Raw genomic sequence first — 9371 nt, 5'->3', positions numbered from 1 at the left:
TTAGCCATCTTTATACAACAACCTTCACTAACAGGCATTCCACCCACTAGAAGAAGTCAAAGCTAGAGACAGGAAAGGTCATGCCTGCACTACTGCAGTATTTCCTGGTGGATGTGCCTCCCTCAAGTCTCTCCCTCCTCCTTCCAGTTGTCAAACTGATTTTCCTGAGGTGCAGGTCTATGCCACTCAACTCCTCAATAAACCTGTGACTCTCTATTGCCTCCAGGATCAAATACAGAATCCTCTCTGAACGAGAGTTCAAAACCCTCCCTAACCTAGCCCTCTCCTGCCTTTCCACTCGTCTCGCACTTCACTCCCCACTTCTTCAATCCAGTGACACTGGCCTCCTGACTCTTCCTTGCACATGACCGTCCATCTTCCATGCTGGGAATGTTGTCCCTCCTTTTCTCTGCTTCCCTAGCTCCCTTCAAGCACCAGTTAAAATCTTACCTTCTACAAGAAACCTCCCCCAACTCGCCTTCATTCTGTCTTCTGCTGACTTTTTCCTCTTTTTCAGTACATTCTTTGTACTCATTTTTTGCACGTTGTCTCTCTCATCAGATTGTGAGTCCCTTGAGGGCAGGCACCCTGTTTTTGTCTTTCTTTCTATTCCTACCTTTTAACACACCTGGTGCATGATAAGTATTTAATAAATATTTATTGACTGAATGATCCTATTAAAAGCTGCAGAGTGATGGATGGAGGATGAGGACTGAGAGAGGACTGAGAGAGGATCGGACAGTCAAGAAGTCACCAGTTTGGGTGGAATAATGAGGTTGGAGGCCAGACTACAGAGGGTAAAGAGAGTGAAAGAAAGGAAGTGAATGTGCCTCTTGTAGACAATGTACCCAATCAATAAACATTCCTCAATCCAGCAGAGGACATGAGGGACAGAAACATCCAAATGTGGTCAATGGTAACCTCATTTCTTACAGAAACACCAACACATCTGTTGCATTTTTAGTATTTTTGTTGTCTCCTTGGCAGTTTCGTTTTTGATATATACTCTCGGGGTGGTTCAATCTCACACCTAGATTGCTGGAAATTTAGCTTTTCCTTCCACAATTTTTCTCCGTTTTTATAAAGGCAGAGGGGATCTTTCTTCATGATCTTCCATCGCCCTAATTCAGGTTTTGGGAACGAGGTCATGTTCTAAACCTGTGTTGCCCTTGGTTGCCACATTTCTCTATTTGATAATGGGATCAGGTGGTGCTTGGCTAAATATTTTCTAGGATATTTTGACCTCCTCTAGGTGGCAATTGCTTTATGTTGATTCAATTTCTGCCCTTTCCTTCCTCTGTTTCCTACTTTTCACCACTTTTCACTTACTTGAGTGGGTCAAGTTGAAGCTATTTGGATTGCATGCCATCTTATCTTTCTCTCTAATTTGGGGGTTTTGTCCTCTGCTTTAACAAGATGATTTGACTGCAAAGATTATTCAGAAATGATTCCCACATCGATAACCAATCATTTCTTATCCATTAAGATACATTTTAGGCTGAGATTGTTTGGCATTTGCCACATCCAGGGATTTCCTACACTCATGTTTTTTGTTTTTGTGTTTTAAATTAATTTATTTATTTAACTTTTAACATTCATTTTCACAAAATTTTGGGTTCCAAATTTTCTCCCCATTTCTCCCCTTCCCCCTAAAACGCCAAGCATTCTAATTGCCCCAATCACCAGTCTGCCCTCTCTTCTTGCCCTTCCCTTGTCCCCATCTTCTCTTTTGTCCTGTAGGGCCAGATAACTTTCTATACCCCATTACCTGTATTTCTTATTTCCTAGTAGCAAGAAAAATACTTGACAGTTGTTCCTAAAACTTTGAATTCCAACTTCTCTTCATCCCTCCCTCCCCAACCATTCCCTTTGGGAAGGCAAGCAATTCAATATAGGCCATATCTGTGTAGTTTTGCAAGTGACTTCCATAATAGTCGTGTTGTGTAAGACTAACTATATTTCCCTCCATCCTATCCTGCCCCGCATTGCTTCTATTCTCTCTTTTGATCCTGTCCCTCCCTAAGTGTTGACTTCAAATTGCTCCCTCCTTCCACTGCCCTCCCTTCTATCATCCCTCCCACCCTGCTGATCCCATTCTCCCCCACTTTCCTGTATTGTAGGATAGGTTTTCATACCAAAACGAGTGTGCATTTTATTCCTTCCTTTAGTCGAATGTGATGAGAGTAAGCTTCATGTTTTTCTCTCTCCTCCCCTCTTTTTCCCTCCACTGAAAAGTCTTTTGCTTGCCTCTTTTATGAGAAATAATTTGCCCCATTCCATTTCTCCCTGTCTCCTCCCAATATATTTCTCTCTTGCTGCTTAATTTCATTTCTTTAAGATATGATCCCATCCTATTTAATTCACTCTGTGCTCTGTGTGTGTGTGCGTGCGTGTGTCTGTGTGTGTGTGTCTGTGTGTGTGTGCGTGTGTGTGTGTGTGTGTGTGTAATCCTACCAACTCCCCAAATACTGAAAAGTTTCAAGAGTTACAAATATTGTCTTTCCATGTAGGAATGTAAACAGTTCAACTTTAGTAAGTCCCTTTGACTTCTCTTTGCTGTTTACCTTTTCATGCTTCTCTTCATTCTTGTGTTTGAAAGTCAGATTTTCTTTTCAGCTCTGGTCTTTTCATCAAGAATGCTTGAAAGTCCTCTATTTTGTTGAAAGACCATTGTTTCCCCCGAAGTATTATACTCAGTTTTGCTGGGTAGGTGATTCTTGGTTTTGGTCCTACTTCCTTTGACTTTGGGAATATCATATTCCACGCCCTTTGATCCCTTAATGTAGAAGCTGCTAGATCTTGTGTTATCCTGATTGTATTGCCACAATATTTGAATTGTTTCTTTCCAGCTGCTTGCAATATTTTCTCCTTGACCTGGGAACTCTGGAATTTGGCCACAATGTTCCTAGGAGTTTCTCTTTTTGGATGTCTTTCAGGTGGTGATGGGTGGATTCTTTCAATATTTATTTTGCCCTCTCATTCGAGAATATCAGGGCAGTTTTCCTTGATAATTTCATGAAAGATGATGTCCAGGCTCTTGTTTTGATCACGGCTTTCAAGTAGTCCCATAATTTTTAAATTGTCTCTCCTGGATCTATTTTCTAGGTCAGTGTTTTTCCAATGAGGTATTTCATGTTATCTTCCATTTGTTCATTCTTTTGGTTTTGTTTTGTGATTTCTTGGTTTCTCATAAAGTCATTAGCCTCCATCTGTTCCATTCTAATTTTGAAAGAACTATTTTCTTCAGTGAGCTTTTGGACATCCTTTTCCATTTGACTGATTCTGCTTTTTCAAGCATTCTTCTCCTCATTGGCTTGTTGAACCTCTTTTGCCAATTGAGTTAGGCTATTTTTAAAGGTGTTATTTTCTTCAGCATCTTTTTGGGTCTCTTTTAGCAAGGTGTTGATCTGCTTTTCCTGTTTTTCTTGCATCTCTCTCATTTCTCTTCCCAGTTTTCCCTCCACCTCTCTAACTTGATTTTCAAAATCCTTTTTGAGCTCTTCCATGGCCTCAGCCCCTTGAATATTGATTTTGGACGTTTGGGATACAGAAGCCTTGACTTCTATGTCTTTCCCTGATGGTAAGCCTCGTTCTTCCTCATCTGAAAGGATGGGAAGAGATATCTGTTCACCAAGAAAGTAACCTTCTCTGGTCTTATTTTTTTTTCCATTTTTTGGGCATTTTCCCAACCAGTTACTTGACTCTTGGGTCCTTTGTCAAGAGTAGGGTATACTTTGAGAATCTGTGAGATCTCAGTTGCTCCAAGGTGGCACGATCAAGCATGTGCTGCTCTGGACGCAGAAAGGGATTTTTATGTCCAGAATCTTAGCAATTACCTCTCCACAGCCACCTAGCCTCCAGTTCCATCAAGTCAGCACTGGGGGCTGATTTTCAGATAAGCTGTATGGGCAGGTGTAACGGGACGAGTTAGAGCCAACCCCTATCCATTTCAGGACGCCACACTGAGAGCCTGCCTAGATAACCTAGGGGCTTGTCAGTAGGGGTGGAACTAGATGGATTTCAGGAGGAAGGGTCTCGTCTTTGTTTGCAACGTGGCAGTTCTTTGTCCTGGCTCCGGATGTCCAGTGGAGAAGACACCCATATAAGGAAAGGTGATAGGTGATAGGTTCAATGTGAAAGGTAATAGCTGATAGGTTCAACGTAAGGCTTAGGAATGTTTTACATAAAGACTACATATGCATGTGAATGAGATGAAATAAACGGAGTCTTCACTACCTTTGTCTCCCACCCCATTTCATTACTCACGAGATCAAGGCCTCTTGCTGGACAAGAGCCTTGGGTCGCGGTCAGGGGTTCCCGTAAATGGTCTAGGGGACCCCAACAGGCAGGGCCGCCATTCAGTGTGAGACAAAGACCAGCTAGGCCAGGTCCTCCACCCAGGGCTGAGGTAAGACTCAGCTCTTCAGTGCCCCCAGGGGTTTTTACGCTGTATGGGCTGCTGTGCACTCTCTGTGGCTGCTGCCTGCTGCTGGAGCTATAGGAAGGCCCTTCTCCCTTCCTGGCCAACTGAATAAACCACATCACAGATCTTTGGCGCCTGTGGGTTGAGGGATCTGAGAACCTGCTGCTGCAACTGGAGACTCCACAACTGGAAATTCCACTCCTGAGGTGTCCTCCTTCCAGAGTCTCATCGCGTTGCTCCACGCCACATCAGGCGGGCAAGGCCAGGCTGGGCTCCACGCTCCGCTCAGCGTCCAGCACAAACGATGTTTCTGTGGGCCTTTCAGGTCACCGTAGGCTGAAAATCTCCTCCAGTCTGTTGTTCTCCACTTCTGCTGCTCCACGATTTGTTGAGAGTCCCTCTCTACAGGTATTTTGTGGGCTGTGTGGGGAGACCCTACATAAGTGTGTTTTTCTAGTCCCCCATCTTGGCTCCGCCACCCCACTCATGTTTTTTCATTTTAACGAAAATCCACCTCTGGTCTCCCTTATCTATGGGAAAAAAAACCCTTATAATAAATATATACAATTCAAATTCCTGCAATTAAATTTTTTTCAATTCTTCTAACTCTTCCTGAAACAAGTATTTCTGCTACATAGATGACTGAACTCTTTCCTTTCCTAATCCTAGGTTACACTTTGCAATGTCTTTTTTGCCATTTTCTCTGCCCACCTTTGCACTGAAATCACCAAATATCAAGGTGTATATTGACTTCATCTGGAGAAATCTACCATTTTTTTCATAGAATTTCTTGACCTCATCTTTTGCTCTGATGTTGACTCCAAAGTTCCAAGGAGGTTTCGGGAGCTGCTGTATTTGCGTTTGGCTAATGAGATCTGTAAAGTAAGTAGGCTGAATCACCTGAGTCACTTCTTGTTTGTTAGATCCAATGATATCAATCCTTTTCTTGATTTCTCAAAGAGCCTGTGAGCCATCCTTCCATTTCCTGATTTCTGTGGCTTCATTTATAGCAAAAATGTCAATATTGATACACATGCTATCCTCCAATGGAATGCTGAATAGGAATCAATGGAGAAGGATCTCACATTTAAGGAAGTGCAGTTCAACTGAAGTTCAAACTATACCCAAAGGACTATACAACTGTGTTATATGTACCCTTTGACCCAGCAATACCACTACTAGGTCTGTATTCCAAAGAGATCATAAAGAAGGGAAAGGACCCACATGCACAAAAATGTTTATAGCAGCTTTTTGTGAGAGCAAAGTATTGGAAATTGAAGGGATGCTCATCGATAGGGAAATGGCTGAACAAGCTGGGGTGTATGAATGGAGTGGAATACTACTGTGCTATGAGAGTGATGAGTAGGCTGATTTCAGAAAAACCTGGAAAGGCTCACATGAACTCATGCTGAGTGAAGTGAGCAGAACTACGAGAACATTGTACACAGTAACAGCCACTTTGTGTGATAAGTAACTTTGATAGACTTCGTTCTTCTGAGAAGTACAAGGCTCTAAGACAATTCCAAAAGACTCGTTGGAAGAAATGACATCGACCTCCAGACAAAGAACTGTGAAGTCTGACTGCAGATTTAAGAGCACTATTTTTCTCTGTTTTTCTTTCTCGTTTTTCCCTTTTCTTCTGATTCTTCTTTCACAACATGACTAATGTGGAAACGCGCGTAATATGATTGTCCACATATAGCCTATATCAGAGCGTTTTCTGTCTTGGGGAAAGGGAAGGGGAGACGAAAGGAGAAAATGATTCTGGAACTCAAAACCTTATAAAAGTGAATGCTGAAAAGAAGTATTTTTTTAAATAGAAAAGAAAATGAGGTTCAAAGCTGCAATTTCATAGCCACCTTCTGCTTCCTTTTCTGACACTGTCTGTTATCACTGGAGTCCTGCAAGAGGGATGCCCACAAATTTTGTCTTTTTGTTTTAGGAATTGCCATGGCCAAAAGTCACCACCTGGTGGCGAGCCCATAGCTAAGACTGCTCAGGATCCTCATGCTCCTATCTCAGCAGCCTCCTCTTGTCCGATGCCTTCCCTGCCCCAGTTGTCAGGGTTCTCGCCATCCTCATACTGACTCATTCATGTACACGGAACAGAAGAGACGCTCTCTGAGGACAGAGGCCACTTCACTGCTCTTTCTGTATCTCAGTCCCTACAATGTAGCAAGAACTTCTCAGATTATACAGAGCTGAATGGACTTACCACCTCCACACTGATCTGGGGCTTCCATTCCCCATTATCCATTGTGGTGTCCGATCCTTCCTATCCCAGAGATCATTCTCCTCAAAAGAGAAAATAGAAGTAAAGGAGAAGATTGTATCAGCTCATTTATGCCAATCCCTTCCTTGTACTTTCTCTTACCTGCAACATAGCTTGCTTGCAATGCACTCGCACGCACGCACACACACACACACACACACACACACACGCAGAAATTTACACTTGAATCTAAAATATTGAAGCGAGTTAGACCTAATTATGGGAAATCGAATGATTCCAACCATTCTCAAGTTATTTCCATTTTTTTAAGAGCTGGAGTGGGAGGATAAGAAGGTAGTCTAATCGGCACCCAAATAAAGGATGTTGAGAAATAAAACAGATATTAAGGTACTTGTGGAATTCACACACGAGGTTTACGTGGACCCACTCCCCGCGCGCGCCCCCGCCTCAGCTCGCCCCCGCTTTGCCCCCGCGCCCCATTGTCCGCCCGCCCCACGTTCGCCCCGCGTTCCCCCAATGTTCCTCCCGCGTATCCACGGTAGCGGCCGACGCGGACGCGATCGCGGCTGGCGGGCGGGGGAGGGTCGGAGCCGTTTCTGCAGGTACCTTCTCTGCATGTACCCGGGCGGGTCAGGGCCGGGAGAGGAGGGGGCGGGGGAGGGGCCAGGGCTCGGGCACGGTGCCCTCCTCTGTGCCAGGACACGGCCGCCCCCCCAAACCTGGGCACAGAGGCGGCCCCTCCCCTTGTCTGCCCCCCAAACCTGGGCACAGCTCTCCCGCCAGAGTTGCCCCTGGTGCAGCTGCCTCTGGTTCATCCCCTAACCTCTCCCCCAAATCCCCAGCATCCAGGGATGTCGGTAACTGAGTTGGGTCCCTCGGTGCCAGGCCTGCTTGCCCCCTTGCTTCCTCTCCCCACAAACAACCCCAAAATGGAGTTGCCCAGGCCCGGACTCACTTCCCAGTGCCAAGGCCTAGCATGCCTTTCCACCTCCCTCTGGGCCAAAGTTGTGTTGATTTTCCCAGTGAGTGTGTGCATACACGTGTCTGTGTGACTTGTGTGTATTTGGAGAGGGTGGGAGAGCTGGCAACAGTCCCGTGCCCAGACCTGATGCACCCTGTCCCCTGGCCCCAGATGCCCCCCTTGGCTGGCCAGACTGGGACTCATCACCCACTCTTTGCCTGGTCTTGGCCAGGCTCATCCTCCCAGTGCCAGAGGCCAGCTGCCCTCCAGCTTACCCTCTAACGTGGGGCATCCCCAGCCCGGGGATGATCCTCCCAGGATGAAGGCCCTGCTGCCCCTGGCTCACTGGGTGACCCTGCCAGAGCATCATGGCCCCCTTCCTAGTTCCTCCCTGAAGGAAATCCTCTCAGGCCACTGGCCACTTCCCTCCACTTCCCCTGAACTTTGCAGAGCTGAACCAAACTCAGACTCCCGGCACGTGCAAGTGATCCCTTTTCGTTGGGTTAGCAGATCCTGAAAAGGACTGTGGAGGGTGTTGTGGGTCATCGCTGGGCAGATGAGAGAAGGCCAGGCTGCTCCACGCTGGAGCTATTGAAAAGTGTCAATGTTTGTGGATGAAACCTTGCCAATCCCCCAGGCCCTTTCTGGGCAGCCTGGAAGAGTCTGTCCATCTCTGGCCCTGTAAATTCTGTTCACAGTCTGGGCAGATCCTGTGTGCTCACCAGCCTGAGCCAACAGGAGTCCATCCCTGTGGGTCAGTGACTGCCAGAGCAAGACAGTAGGTGGCCTTCAGATGAAAGTCACTTGGCTGGGGAGGCATGTGAAGGTTCAAGTCAGGGGGATGGTAGCATCTTGGCCTGACAGTCCCCAGGAGACTGTGGGAGACTAGTGAGATTCTGGGTAAAATCAGCTCTCATTTGCACATAACAGGATGGAGTGGGGTGAGTCAGGATAAAGCAGAGGGATGTAGGGGGCAGGTGCCCCAGGTTCTAACACCACCCTGGCCCTGCTGGTGACCATGTGATGGCAGATGAGGCAGTATCTTTCTAAACTGGGCTTTTATCCTCTCACATGAAAACAAAGGACTCTTCTTGATGAGCGCCACCTTATTGGGGGCCAGTACTGTGACTGCCTCTGAAATCTCCAAGGGCCCTTTCAATACTAATATTCTATGGTTGTAGGTCAGCATAGGAAGTAGTAGCAGAGAGAGAGTTCTGCCTTTACTGGGCCTGCAACCATGCCTTGTGCTGTTCAAAACATGGGGGTTTTTTGAGGGGGGGAGGGCAGAGCAGGGATTAGATTATGATGACAGAGGGTAGGGTTGGCTTTTCCCTTTGACTGTAGAATTCAGAATAGTCAAGAGCTTAGATTCTCTGTCTTTATGATACTGGAATGCTGAAGATAAGGCTACCTGGCAGACCGGGGGCTTTCCTTGGCAATTTGGGGGGTGCCCATACAGCCTTTTCAGGCCTCCCCTGGGATGTGGTTAGGTTTGTATCCACAACAGCCTGACTACTAGCTGTACTGCTTTGTTTGAGGCCTCGGGCAAAGACTCCACCCAAGCATGGGGGAGGGAGGGTGAGAGCTGATGCTGATGCCCGAGTGGGTGGGCATTCAAAGACTCCAGTGGGGCAGACTTGATTACCATGTGGGGGTGGAAGCTAGCAAGGGACATCAGGCCAGCTGTCTGCCTTGGCTGCTGCCAATTTCCCTCTTCCTGTCCTTGCCAAGTGGGCACCCCATCTTCAGAGAAG

The sequence above is a fragment of the Notamacropus eugenii genome, chromosome 3, assembly GCF_028372415.1.
Source record: "Notamacropus eugenii isolate mMacEug1 chromosome 3, mMacEug1.pri_v2, whole genome shotgun sequence".
NCBI lineage: Eukaryota > Metazoa > Chordata > Mammalia > Diprotodontia > Macropodidae > Notamacropus > Notamacropus eugenii.
The sequence above is the reverse complement of the archived record's forward strand: the minus strand, read 5'-3'. Positions refer to the sequence as shown.